Source organism: Sus scrofa, chromosome 8 (assembly GCF_000003025.6).
Source record: "Sus scrofa isolate TJ Tabasco breed Duroc chromosome 8, Sscrofa11.1, whole genome shotgun sequence".
Taxonomy (NCBI): domain Eukaryota; kingdom Metazoa; phylum Chordata; class Mammalia; order Artiodactyla; family Suidae; genus Sus; species Sus scrofa.
In genome coordinates, this window is record NC_010450.4 from 20,878,600 (window position 1) to 20,893,627 (window position 15,028).

At 40.9% G+C, this 15,028-nt stretch overlaps 1 long non-coding RNA gene across 1 annotated transcript in view; it reads left to right on the forward strand.

The window, feature by feature from the left end:
* Nucleotides 1–15,028, forward strand: part of LOC110262069 — a 128,974-nt gene that overhangs the window by 46,082 nt on the left and 67,864 nt on the right. Inside the window, exon 2 of the long non-coding RNA XR_002346594.1 lies at nt 2,587–2,754. This is a non-coding gene — a long non-coding RNA (uncharacterized LOC110262069). The remainder of the gene's footprint in view (nt 1–2,586; nt 2,755–15,028) is intronic.

Genomic DNA, 15,028 nt, shown 5'->3' on the forward strand with positions numbered 1-15,028 from the left:
GATTGGATGTGTTCCTCATGCAGAGGGTTGAGTTCGGGGCCTCCTGGGTAGCATGGTGGTAAATCCTGAGCTCCTCCTGAGCATGGGGACTCTGCCACTTTTACAGAGGATGGGGATGAGGCTCGGAAAAGGGAAGTTACAGGGCCGGGTCAGTAAGGGGAGGGCTTAGGACCCTCGTCTTGAGGAATGTGGCTCCAGTCGTTCAGTGAATCATTGGGAAGCTGAGTGTTTCATGGTGGAAACACTAGGTTGTGTGTGTACCCAGCGCTCTCTCTGACTTTGTCTCCCTCTCTCTTTCTTGCCTTCATGAGGAAGATTCTGCCCTGAAGCCACAATGAATTGATTGTTCACTGCTGCTTCCCACCCCATGTCTTATCATTGCGTTGTTCTTTCCTCCTGGATTCTCTCCATCTGGAAAGCTCAACTCCTTTTCCAGTGCTCACATTTAAACGGTTACCTTCTCTGTCACATCACCGCCATGCCCTCCTCGGAGAATGACTTGCTAACTCATCTTGTGCCTGCAGAGGGGATGTGTGTCTACCTTACCGAATAGGAATTGTGCTGCACTGTGCTTATTATAGAACTTCTCTTCTTCTGAAGTCTTTCCCTCCAGGTTAGAGCCATTCTGAAACATATCTGTATGTTATAGCCAATAGGGGTATTTAACGTGGCATTTCCCCTGCCCTTTCCTTTCTCAATGCTTGTTTGCGTGTTTTCTAATTGATGACATTCTAGGATGAGGAAATATGGGTGATGCTTCCCTTTTGCTCTTGCCGGGTGTGTGAACTCAGGACTTCACATATAGATGGACTAATTTTCATCTTTTTAGCCCCAAGTACTTGGCAGCTTGTCCTGCACATAATCAGCTTTTGAATAAATGGATGCATGAATGAATAAATGATGTCCCAAGAAGTTTGCGCTTGGGATCCATTAAATGCATTTAAGGTATGGCTTCCTAGGGTATCGGGCATTTGCTTGGAAGCTCTTAGACTGAGAATTTTTACATCAGGGAACCAGACGTATCCTCACAAATGTTTGACTGTCCACATGCAACTGCCGCTTCCTAACTATTTAAGTCTGTTCATCAGTCAGTTGAACTTGATTTCTTCAAATAGAAAGATGGGATAAAGGTAGTTATCTGCTTCAGAGATTTGGAAAGACTTTATAAACAAAGTTTACACCTTGCCTATGTGATGTATTTCTTTGGGGATAACTAAAATCTTCACATGTCACCGAGCCAACGCAGCTTGCTAATTAATCATTGATGTGCTCACTCTGGGGTGCCAAGGGTTGCTGACACAGCAGTTCCCTTTCTTTCTCTTCTCTAGCAGAACTAGTTTTTAGGAATTCACCCCTCCCCATGCCGCCATAGGCTTTAGCCTAAGCTGATTACAGCCCTAGAAGAGCACCAAAGGGATTTCCATTTGCTTTGTAAGGAATGTGTTAGGAAAAGATGTGGAATCCAATCAATGAGATGCAAGGGGAAAAGACTCTGAGAGCTTCTTGGAAAAGCTTCACTGCTGGTAAAGGAGAGCCGCAGTCTCTGACTCTAAGAATTATGTTTGCTCAGGTTCAGCGAGAAAACTACAGTCAGGGGATTACAAGCCTCATTAATAGTAATAAAGAGCATGCATTCTTCAAAAATAAATGAACCACACATCCACAAATAAAACAGAGCCCCAGGGAGTGTTTGTCTCTCTTCTTCCTGTGGGCATTATTATCTGAATTTGACACTTGCCTCAGTCATCCTGCCTCTGTTCAGAGGTCTGCTGATGCTGAGGATTCTGCAAAGGCAGGGGTTGGGGAGAGCCTGGAGCTGTGGTGACAATTTGAGTCTCTGAACCGCCCAACCTCCAAGTCGACCTACCCTGGTCTACCAAGTATGTCAGAAAATACATTATTGGATTATTCAAGCCAACTTGAGTTCATATCTCTGTTGCATACCAGCCAACAGCATCCATCTCCACTCTTATATACATCACTTGCCATTATCCTCCCCAAGAAAGAATTTACCTCTCGCAGTTTTTTTTTGCCATTTCTCTGCAATGCTAATACCCTCACCCAGGAAGGACTTCCTTCTTGTCTGCAAACCTCTTTCTTCCTTGTTTAGCTTGGCTCCCTTCCTAAGGCAGTTCTCAGTTTTTCCAGGCATTGTGGTGCTTCCTCAACTCAATAGAGTCCTGGCAGTGAGGAGAACATGTGGCTGTTTATTGTCCAACACACTCATATCTTGGCTGTGTGTTACCTTGGTGAATGTCATCATTTCTTCATTAATTTATTCATTTACAAATATGTATAGAACAGCTGTGGGACAGACACTGGGTCAGGCTCAGGGGATACAGGGATCAAAGGGAAAGATCCTCACGTGAAGGGTAGCGAGAATTTTTATGGCCAATTATGGAAGAGGATGGGCTCTGAGAGGATTTAAGAGTAGATAAAGCATGGTGTGTGCTCCTGACTGATGCTACCTCAGGAGGAGCCAAGAATTTTTAAATTATTCCTAAAATTAGAAAGAATGTCTTAGGTACACAGTCGTCTTTCTTTAGCTGAATGCTAACCTCATTTTCCTGTTCCTAAATCTTCTAGAGAAACACTTCTCCGGTATTAATTGTACCAAACAAATACAGGAGCTGGAAACCAGCAGGAGGAAAGTTTCGGTGTCTGTAATGACTTGGATATAGGATACAGGACACCAGGTGAAGAGTGAGGGATCAGCAGAGCCCTTGCAGGAATCCAACCAGCTGATGCTGTGAGGTAAGCCATTGGTTCTTTCTGGATATTTTACCTTTTCTTTTTTTTTTTTTTTTTCCTTTTTCTTTTATAGCCACACCTGTGTCTTATGGAAGTTCCCAGGCCAGGGGTTGGATTGGAACTGCAACTGAGGCCTACACCACAGCACAGCCACAGTAACACCAGATCTGAGCCACATCTGTGATCTATGCTTCAGCTTATGGCAACACTAGATCCTTAACTCACTGAGAGAGGCCAGAGACAGAACCCACATCCTCATGGACACTATGTTGGGTTCTTAACCCGCTGAGCCACAAGAGGAACTCCTGGTTATTTTATTTTTAAGAGTGTTTAACTGGATGTTGCTCAACTCCCTCTGACCTCAAGCCCTATGAAATCTTATCATTATGATTAATAAAGCTCAGAATCAGGAGTTCCCACGTGGCTCAGTGGTTAATGAATCCAACTAGGAACCATGAGGTTGCAGGTTCAATCCCTGGCCTGCTCAGTGGGTTAAGGATCCGGCATTGCCGTGAGCTGTGGTGTAGGTCGCAGACGCGGCTTGGAACCGTGTTGCTGTGGCTCTGGCGTAGGCCGGCGGCTACAGATCTGATTAGACCCTAGCCTGGGAACCTCCATATGCCGCAGGTGTGGCCCTAGAAGAGATAAAAAGACAAAAATAAATAAATAAATAAATCATTAATGAAGCCATTAACAAATACCTCCAAGATTCACCCCTGGCAAATATAAGTAACGGTTTTAATTTATTAATAGTTGCACTATTTTTACTGATGGAAATGGGAAACACTGCATTTCTGTAAATTTGGACAAGTTTTTTTGGCTGCCAAAGTCCAGGTTTTTAGTGACGGTGATCCGATTTCATACAGATTCTCAACTAACCACTTACCACCTCTTTTAGATGGTGCCAGTTCATGGATCCATGCTGACTGGCCATTGTCTTATTGTTGAGGAGCTTTCCTGCCACCCTCAGGGAAGGAAACCAGTACCATTGTGGGTCTGTGGATCCTATTACTTTTCTGTGCTCAGTTATTTGTGCATTTTGATGTTTGAAGCCTCTTGGGAGTGGCTGTTAAGCGACGTCATGAGAGCCATCTTCCCAAGTTCTGCTCATCAAGCCATGAGCACATAGCCATTGACAGCCTGTCCATATAATGAATGGTCCAAACTGGGGACACTCTGGAGAGTGAATGGGGACACTATTAATAGTTATGCTGAGAATAGGGATAAACTCGGGCTGGATTGAACAAACTGGGCCTTAGGCATACCCTATCCATTGAATACCAGCTGTTTAGAAGTAGGGAGATAATACATACTAGGAAGACAGAGACACCTGCTTAGGTCACCACTCTTAACAGGGCACCAGCATCCCCACTAGCCAACACAGTGGTCTGCAAATGGCCTTGCATGCCACTCCTACAGTTTGAGAGATCTTTATAAACCCTGTTTAATGTCTGATTCCCTAGCTTTGTTTGAAATAACATAAGTTGGATGGCTAATTGCCTCAGAGGAAGTCCCTTCAATGTGACACTTTGCTAAAAATTAAATAAATAAACAGGTCATCCCTGCTTTACCCCCTATTCAGGATAATTAATTCTAATCGTTTGCATTTTCATTTTCTCCATGTTTAATTCCATCATTTAAATGGCCCAAACAGAAGAGAATTCTTAGAAATTAGTGGAATAATTGTGTTGCTCATACTACTCTGTGAAAAAAGGCTGTTGAAAAAAAATACCATGACCCGATCTCAAACAGTAAATGGTTTAGAAGTGAGACCTTCAAATTCTGATTGAAGGGATCACATTGAGAATTGTTTTTATCGTGGCTTATGTGCTTTCTGATGTGTCCTATCTCCCTGGCACAGTGCTTTACATTCAGAGAATATTAAGCATGGATTTTGGATAATTATTTAATAGTATGGACAGCTTCATTTTTATATTTCCTACTCATTGTTTCTGGCATCAAAGGGTATCATAAATAAACTTCAGTTTTACAGCAAATAATCTGACTACTCAGATAACCTGAAAAGTGCTCAGTAATTGCTTCTGTGCACGAAGAACTTGTTACTACCATGGAGGAAAGAGAAATTTTAGGGCATTTCAAGGCACCAAGTTGGAGGAAAGGGTTCTGATTGCCCTGTCTCATAAAATAGAGCTTGCAGAGTCTGCTTGATCTAAAACTTTTAAGTGTCTTTTATATCCATAAAGCTCTCTTCTTTCCAAGGGGGCTACCACTCCCTGGTGGTAAGTTATTCATAAAGATATTACATATAGTAATTATATTAAAAATAGCACTTTACATTTGCATAGCATTATAATTTATAAAGTCATTTTGCATACTCATTATCTCATAGGACCAGCTCCACAGCCATTGAAAAAAGTCTTTTTGGCAGAGTATGTTATAAGTTCATAACACCTGTTTTCTTTTGCTCCTGGGCAGCCAAGTTATTTCCCAGGCTTCCTTGGAGTTATGTATGCCCATACTTGGACCAATGGATTGGGCAGAAGTGATACATGCCATTTTCAAACCTGATCCATTAAAAACTCCTGACCATTCCTCATATTTTGATTTCCCCCCATTAACTAGTTGTTTGCAAGGAATCCAGAAGAGAACTTTAATACCCTAGATCAGGGGTCAGAAAACCATGAGCAGTGGGTCAAATCTGGTCTCTCACCTGTTTTTATATATAAAGTTTTATTGAAACTTAACCATCTTGATTTGGTTAATTTTGTCAATCGCTGCTTTTCTACTACAAGGGCAGAGTTGAGAGTTGTAATATATGGCCTGCAAAGCCTAAAATATTTGCTATCCTGTCCTTTGCAGACAGTGAAAAAGATGAAAATCTACAAGATAGAAGGAGCCTGGATCCCTGAATCACTGTGTGGAAGGTTGCAGGCTGAACACCTGTATTGAATACCATGTGACTAAGAAATAACCTTCTGTTGTATTAAGCCACTAAGGTTTTAGGGTTTATTTTAGTCCTATCTTTATTAACAGAATTTTCTTATAATCAATTTACTGATTAAGTAATGGGGCTCAGAGAAGTAAAGCTACTTATATGAGTCACAGAGTCAGAAACAAGTAGTGGAGGGTGATCTAGAAGTGGGAACTTAGGAATTTTAATTCCAATGCCAGCATATTTGTCAACACATTTCAGATGTCACTACTGAACATATTAATTAAAAAACATATGACATAATAGCATAAATTAAACTGAATACCTAAAATGTAATGTCTTTCATGGTCAGGAGTAGTTAATATGTCTCTCAAACCATCTAATAGGGTATAAAACTTTCCTGGAAAAAGGAAAGTTGCAGCATCTCATTTTGTAGACTGGTAAAACTGTGGTTAAGTGAAGTCAAAAAAATAATGATGCAGATTGTGATAATCAAGTTGTATATGGTGATATAAGGTGTTGTGGAGGATATAAATGAGGTCTTCAAACTATCTTCAGTGCCTTTCTTTCAGGCCATGTAAACAGAAAACAAACACAAGCAAAAAAAAAAAAAAAAAAAAAAGCCAAAATAGAAATTGACAAAGAGAATTGTCTTAGTGTTCCTTATATTTATCAGGCTGTGAAAAAACCACTGGTTCTTCAACAGCCAACATCTGAATTTAACTTCCTTTGAGGTGGGAAATCTTGGATTTGGGGCTTAGTGAGCATCTTGGTACTTTGTAGATGTGCTGAGGTCCTGTTAAATGATGGCAACCTTCTGCTGGGTAAATTCCCTCTAAAAGTCTAACTTCAATTATTACTTAACTGTCCATCTGGGGCCTACAACTCTCCTCTTTTGGGGAAGAATTCAGAATCGATACTGTAAGGAGATTTTTCAGTTGAGGAGTATTTGAGGTAAGGATTATATTGGGGCAGTAGAGACACTGGTTGTCAGGGGGCTGTGTAGAGCTGGCAATAAAAATTGGGGATCAAATAATGCAGTAAATCCCATGGCCCTAGAGGAAATAGTGCAGGCTAATTCTTCACAAAACGACTTATGTTACAAGTCCTTTTTATTGTACATCATGTTGGTATGATCTGAATAAATCCTAGAGCTCCACATAGTCCAGTCTCACTGCAGGGTCACAGTTAAGTGGCTACAGTCCAGCATTCTGAAATAATAACAGTAATTATAATTTTATTAGATTGTTTTCAATAATGTCAAAGGAGCTCCACTTCATCATCCATGACAGTATTTAAGTCTTTTCTCCACACTCTTTTCATTCTCCTATATTTGTTTGCCACAGCATTTGTTCGTGCATCAATTTTTGTTTTCTTCCCTTTCCTTTAGTTTGCCATGAAATGCTTCACCCATTTCTGTGGGCCCCAGTTTCTGTTCCTATCCACTTTTCCTTTGACAGCTTTGCAAGATATTTCATTAATGGATAGATGGAGGTGAGTTGAGCAAAGGAAAGAAGTTATATATGCTTATACATTAATTATATCAGAATAGCAAGAATAGAGAGGATATATTTTGAAACAAAGTATAAATAAATTATAAAATCTTTGCTTAAAGCCAACTAGCCTTTGACTGAGTATTAAGCAGAAGTCATTAGTTTTATTGGATTGAGAACCAATAAGCCTTGATCATCTTTATCTTTAGGTATATGGCCTTTGCAAGGCCCATTGAAGGTTACATCAGGGATGCTGAGAGCAACTGTTAAACACCAAATGCTTTTCATTTTTGTAAAATAAGGTACTGTAGCTCATTATTAGATCCAGTCTAAAGTATCTACCCACTTATCACCTATCACTGATCACCCCATAAACCTCGTGATTCACACTGACATGGAGACTTATTCCAGTCAAATGAACCAACTGAGAAAGAACATTTATTCAAGCCAGACAAGAGCAAAATGGCTCTGAACAAGTGGTGTTGGAATGGTCTTGCTAGTGCCTATGGTCACAAAATACTTGTGGGATAAATAAGATCAGCACATCTTGGAGGTGATGCTCAGAACCTTCGCCTTGACACATACAGAAGTATATACCAGGAAATCGCATCTTTGGAGGTAGTCTAGTTTAATTAACTGACATTCACAGTAACTAAGAACCTTGAAGAACTTACGGCAAATGGTAAATAACAAAAGTGACTTTTCCTCTTACCAGACTTAAAGGATCACTTAAGACGTGGATTTAACCTCGGAGGCTTGGGAAGGCTCCCTAGACAAAGGAACATGGAAGGTGAGATCTGAAGGATAAAGAGGACTCACTTGATGAAGGCAGGAGGTGGTGGGGAGGAAGCACAGCAGTGGTTTGGAGGAAGGAGGAAGAAGACGGGGAGCAGATACAACCAGAGAATGCTAGCGAAGTAACAGGAACTTGGGACCTGTTTACAAGGATTAGACTTACCAGATGGAATTGCTGTTAGAATTGTAACCTGTTCCCTAAAGAGCAGGGAGGGAAGGCCAGTGCCCTTCACCTTGGACATCAGGGCTGCTTGCTGGGCTCTCGAAAATGTGGACTAAAGCTTGGTGCATGGGTCATTTCACATGTGGGCATTGGGAACCCATGCCCCACTCTGACCTTGACACGAAATCTCTCTCCTCAGGCTTCTCCAGGAAGGCCACCCCTATGAGTGAGTGGGGACTGTTACTATCGTAAAGGATGCTTGGGTCATGGAGGGGGCTCACCTAACAGAGCCCAGAGCACCGCACCCCCTCAGACACATGTCTCTTTTTTCCCTAGGCTTCCTTGGATTTGCCTTGGCGTGTGTCGAATCACATGTAAGCGTTCTTTGTGTAGGTCAAAATTGATTCTCAGGAATTTCACGTGGTTAAGCCGAATGTGCATGTTCCCCTTACAAAAGAGTTTGTGAGATATTTAGTAGGCAAACATAAATACTATATTTGAAATTCCACTTTAGTAAAGGAAGCATGCTGCTTGAGACTGGAGTGTAACGTGGATTTGAAATCCTGGTTATACACTGCTTACTGAGTTACCCTGAAGAAGCCATTCCACTCTCTTTGACTCAGTTTTCTTATCGGTAAAATAGGAGTTAGGTGTCTATAGCAGTCATCTTGGGGGTGGGGAGCAGGATTAAATGCAGTAACCTGTGGGAAAAGTGCTTGAGCTCAGGGTCATTGCACAAGTAAACCTGCCCAGAAATGTGCTATTTAGGTCAACAGAGACTATTGCAATCAGGTCACCCATAGTTTATTAGAAAGCAATGGACCATGCATTGTCAACCAACACCATTTAGAGACTATTTTGCCCAGTTCAGTAAAATGAATACTTACGAGGGATCTCTAGCTGCTTGGCTTTGTGCTTGAGCCTGGGGATGGAGGTGAGGTCTTGGCAAAGTGTCAGTCCCTTTTTGGTTTTCCTTTTGAGTGTTACAGGGCACTTGCTGGAATTCTTCCATGCACACGATTAATATGTAGGAACCAGGAATCTAGAAAACACGATTCTATAAAATATTAACAAATCCTGCTCCATTTGGTTTTAGCAAGAGGCCTTGATTTAAATGGGGACACTTTTTCTCTCAAGGTTATGTTTGTGAAATATTAGGCTACAAGGCAGGGGTGCAATGTCATACATTTTACTCATTTATGCATTCCCCAGATGCAGCACCATGTGTGACCTTGCTCAGCTATCCAAACTGTAAAATAAAAAGATTACCCAAACATTATCGGGTATGTATAAGAAATTATAGTGCGAGTCAGAGCTGATTTTTCAGGTCTTGTTTTTCTCTTTCCGCTGAGCAGACACATTTTTTTTTTCTTGGTCTGAAATCCCCTAGATGGCACTAGAGAATATTGTATTTAAGTAATTTATATAATACCCCTAAGTAGATGAGGAGAAGTAATTTTTATTTGTCTGCAAATAAACGTTAATAAGAAGTTGAACTGGATGGGATGCAATGTGCAAGGTTAGCATTTCTGCACTCTGTATTTAAAAGATATACTAGGTGCTCCTTGGAAGTAAAAAATTGGTCATTTTTCACCAGGCATGTCTCAGAATTGGGTTTTGCTATTTTAATTAGCGTGAAATTCGTTTGATGCTGACAAAAAGACTTGTAGAAACAACAGAGCACTTGAAGCTGATTGTTGGCCCAAATGTGGAGAAACATCTCCCAGGATGGGAGGGAGCAGACTTAGCTGGGGGCCCTGAACCAAGTGGCCCTGGAAACTCGAGGTGAGATGAGTGAAGAAGCCAGGATGGTGGGACAAGGTGGCATGTGTGTGGCAGAAGCATGCAACTACTGGGCACATGGACCAGTAATGAAACAGCCTCCCTGGAGGTCCAGGGGGGCCTGGAGTTGACAACTTTTGTAAACCTCATCCTGATAGTTTTCAGGTCAGAAATCCAAGGCTGAGATAATGATTGACCTTACCCAAAGGTCACAAAGTTATTCAGTGACCGAGGTCCACTTGCAATGCCGTTTCTCTGACACCACCCTCTCTCCCCACCCCCTCACAGTGGTAATGCACCCCTCACCTCGTTTGTTCTTTCCTTGTCCTTCTTCAGAGGTTCAGTGTCCTTGGATCACTCACAGTTGCTGTGAGTTGTGGTGTGGGTCACAGATGCACCTCAGATCTGGTGTTGCTATGGCTGTGGTGTAGGCCGGCATTTGCAGCTCTGATTCAACCCCTAGCCTGGGAATATCCATATGCCATGGGTTTGGCCCTAAAAACGACAACAACAACAATAACAAAAAGCCCCAGCACAGCAAAGGAAACCATCAAAAAACCAAAAAGATGACTTACAGAATGGGAAAAAATAGTTTCAGATGATGCAACTGACAAGGGCTTAATCTCTAAAATATACATACAACTTATACACCTCAACAGCAAAAAAGCCAACAACCCAATGGAAAAAAAGGCCAAAAGACTTGAATAGACATTTCTCCAAAGAAGGTATACAGATGGTCAACTAGCACATGAAAAAATGCTCAACATCACTGATTATTAGAGAAATGCAAATCAAAACTACCATGAGGTACCACCTCACACCAGTCAGAATGGCCATCACTAATAAGTCCACAAATAACAAATGCTGGAGCAGGTGTAGAGAAAAAGGGAACCCTCCTACACTGTTGGTGGGAAAGTAAATTGGTACAACCACTATGGAAAACAGTATAGAGGTACCTTAGAAAACTATGCATAGAACTACCATATGCCCCAGCAATCCCACTCTTGGGCATATATCCAGACAGAACTTTTCTTGAAAAAGACACATGCACCCGTACGTTCATGGCAGCACTATTCACAATAGCCAAGACATGGAAACAACCTAAAGGTCCATCAACACATGAATGGATTAAGAAGATGTGGTACATCCACATCACGAACCATGATGATGCCTCTTTGAAATACGGTTAACAGCAATATCTACCTGGTAAATTGTTGCCATGATTACACAGGAAGCTGAAGGCAAGTCCCTAGCACAGTGCCCATTAAATGTCAAGTCCCATCTCCTTTGCCTGAACATGATATTGCTCTTCATTTACTCACCCTCTCTCCCCACATGGAGTTGAGAGATTTAGCAAATAAAAACACACAACTCCCAGTTAATTTGAACATCAGCTAAACAAGCAATAATTTGTACAGGCTCAGGCACTTTGGGATACACTTATCCTCACAAATTATTGACTGTTTATCTGCACTTCAAATTTAACAGGGTGTCCTGCATTTTATCCAGCAACCCTCTACCTACATTCCCTCTCTTCTTGGCTTCTCTCTAGCCGGAGAGTAAATAAATGAAGCCCACATTAAACATCACTCTCTCATTCGTGTGTTTAAAAACCTTAGTGGGAACCTGGCAGATTGGGGATGTCACCTTCAGCTTCTTTTGGTGAACAAACAGCCTCTAAGCCCAAGAGGAGAGGACCCTGCCTTGGCTGAGACAGGATCAGGTCTCAAAAGCTGTCTTGGTCTTCTGAACTTTGTGCTTAATCATCTCGCCGAGTGTTTTCTTTCACAGTTGGCTGTTCTGTGTCTGCATAGATCTGCAGTAAATACTGTACCGCACTGCTGAAAAGGGAGGCAAAACATTACCATCTGCATCTACAGCTTGCAAATTACAGCTTGCAATCACCTGCTATTAAATAAAGACACTTTAACAATATTTGGGGTTTTAAATTAGCAATTTACATCACAAGACTCTGAAAATACTAGTCTTTTAATACCGCAATTTGCTTTCCTTTTAACCAGGCATCAACACGTATTGAATTTTTAAAAAACGCAATACAAAGTAATGTTTATTTAAACAATAGCCACCAATGGTATGAGACACACAGATGGAAACCCAGTAGTTCCTCACCCAGCAGGCAGCTTCATCGAAGGACCCTAATGGGGCTGCAACTCTCTAATTTACATCATGGGGGGAATCTAGGCATGGCCTTTTTTTTTTTTTTTTTTTAACTGCCTGGCCACATCAGGCTATGTGTCATGTAAGAAAGTGGTCTGAAACCAGGAATTAGAGGCAGTCTTTTTTGGAAGGAGACTTGAAGCAAAAAGGCTGAAAGGGAGAGAGTTCAAGTGGGAGGACTTCCCTTTGTCACTTGACATCAGGGCTGAATTGGAGGGGATTGGCATTTGTACACAGTACACTGGATGCAAAACGAGATGGGATCTGGAGGCATAAAAAGAAAGAGTAAGCAGCTTTCTGCCTCTGGACACTAATTCTATAGACAGAGCGCTATATCTATATCTAAATATAGTGGTTTGTCTTCCAGTCCTTATTATGGGATCTTTTTTTCCCCCTCCCTCTTGACATCTGAGTTAGGGAACGGGAAAACGCCAGGAGCTGGCAAGCCGTGCAAAGAGATAAGTATAAGCTTTTCGGTGGTGATCGCTGGGTTGGAAATTCCTTCACACAAACAAAGTGTGCTGGAGCATTATTACAATTAGCAGGCAGCCCAATTTCCTGTGTGTCCCCAGCTCCTCCATGCATTCAGCTGATGAACAGGTGCTTAGCAGAGTCCTTCCCAATCCAGGGCTGCTTTCAGTACTGTTGTTTCTTTGACCCTAAAAAAAAAAAAAAAAAATAGATACTACTCTTGTCTTCATTGCTCATGCCTTGCCTTTTTGCTTTTTATAACCCATGACACCTGCCTAATCTTGAATTCTTTCCTTTTCACGGTATGAATTTTGATTCCTACTCATGTACATGCTCAATAAATGTTAGCTATTATTACGGTTTTTATTAGTAGTAAAGGCTTAATACAATATCATGCAAAATTCTATTTGAAAGGGGAAGTGTCTCTAAGAAAAACATAGAGGTTAGCTCTCAGCTTATTCGGTGAGCGTGGGCATGCAGGGGTGGTTGGTTAGAGGTATGGGCAGTGTTAGACCTTTTCTACTAGGTTCCATTAATTACGTTGCTCAGCCTCCCCCAGTCATATGTCACACCCAACACAGCTCCAGTAGAGCCAGCTTGTGGCCGTTAGTGATTTACTTGGAAAAGTAGCAGACTGAATGACTCTTAGATTTTTCCAGTCCTCTTAGGCTTACTGGTCACCTCTGATGCCATTTATCACTGTATCTTGTTATCTCTGCTAAGGTCTAATGTTAGAACCTCTGTTTAAGGATTAAATTGGTTTCAATCTAATCTCCTAAATAGAATTCAGATGATTTGGGGCCCAATGCAACTATTTTCTGGCCAGAGAGCTCTGTTCCTGTCCTTTTATTAGGTGCTATTTATAGTACCATTTGCTGATAGAATCAATGGCATAATGGATAGATTTGTATTTCATGTTGATAACATACACATTCTTTTTAAAGGCTTTTAGAAACTAAATGTACAACTTATCACCAAACCTTAACACTAGAGTCATTCTCATTTGCTTAAACAGAACCTTCAAAGAATAAAATTCTTCCTTCGAAAAGATATACACGTTATTGAGTGACAGAAAAGCCCTTGAATGTCTATTGCTAGATTCTGGACTCATAATCTATCTCATGTCTTTTAATGGATATTCTAAGTGTGGACAGCGCTTCAATATAATCATTGAAACAAACTAAAAAAAAAAAAAAACCATCAGTGTCTTTGAATGATTAGACTTTGAATGTTTTCTCAATGATGCATGTTTTTTTAGATATGGCTGTTGGGTCAAAGATGCCATGTGTGGTGAAGAATACAGATGATGCTCAAATTTTGTCCTACCTGGTTCAATGGGGGTTGCAGTGAATATGAAGTAAGACAGTTGTGAAAGCCCTTTGCAAACTGTGGGATGCTGGTTTTTGAAAAGCAATTTGAATTACACAGTGAAAACCTATCCTATCATTCATGTCAGGGCCTAAGACCAACACCTAACTTTATTAGTATTATAGCAGGATATAAGTCTGCAGTGTGTGTGTGCATCTGTTTGTGCATGCATGCATGCATGCGTGTGTGTGTGTGTGTGTGTGTGTGTGTGCAGGTTCATGCACATACATATATGTATATAATCAGGTTTGTTTTAAATGTGTCTATTGAATTTTCCTTATAAATATCCAAAGTATCCACTATGATTTTTTTTTCAATAACATGCCTGCTAATTTCTTGTTTCCATGAGATGGTCTTGAATTCTTTTGAGGAAGAGAGAGAAAGATGGCAATCTAGTGAGAGAGCAATAAGCCAGCCTTTATTAAGACTTCAAAACATTTGGCCATACACTTCCTTAAAACTCAAGAGTTCACTGGGCCTGACATTTTACAAATCCTTGGTCACTTGTCAACATTCTTCATATCCATTTTCATAATCTCTTAGCCTCTTAGCTGGAGAAAAGACAGTTTACCTGTTTTAACTACCCTTTAGACTTGAGCTACTTAAGTAAACATAATGTAATGGGCTTTGCCATTGAGTTTACATTGTAAAGAGTCTCTCACAATCTATCCATCCACTGTGTAAACATAATGCATTTGGCATTACAGGACTATAGATGAGAAAAGTACATTTGGGAGCCATGGTAAATGGGAAGAGGCAGAATGTCTCCAGTCCCAATCCTTAGTTTTACTAATGCTGTCAACATTTGTAGACCATCTATCTCTCAAGCATTGCTTGCAGAGAACCCAACTGGTTGATTTTTCTTTCACCTTTCAAAACTTTCCTCCTGCCTCCTCTTTAGGGGCTGGTAATAATCATAGAACCACAGAATTTCAATCTTAGAAGGTATTTTAAATGTCATAAAAATCCAAGAGTTCACTCCATGCTTGAGTCTTTTATATCACATTCCCAACAAAGGGCTGGCTAGGCTCCTATTGAATCCTTTAGCTATGGGACACTCATTACCTCTCTGTTGGAGTATAGTTGACTTACAATGTTGTATTAGTTTGAGTTATACTAGTTTGAATTGTACAT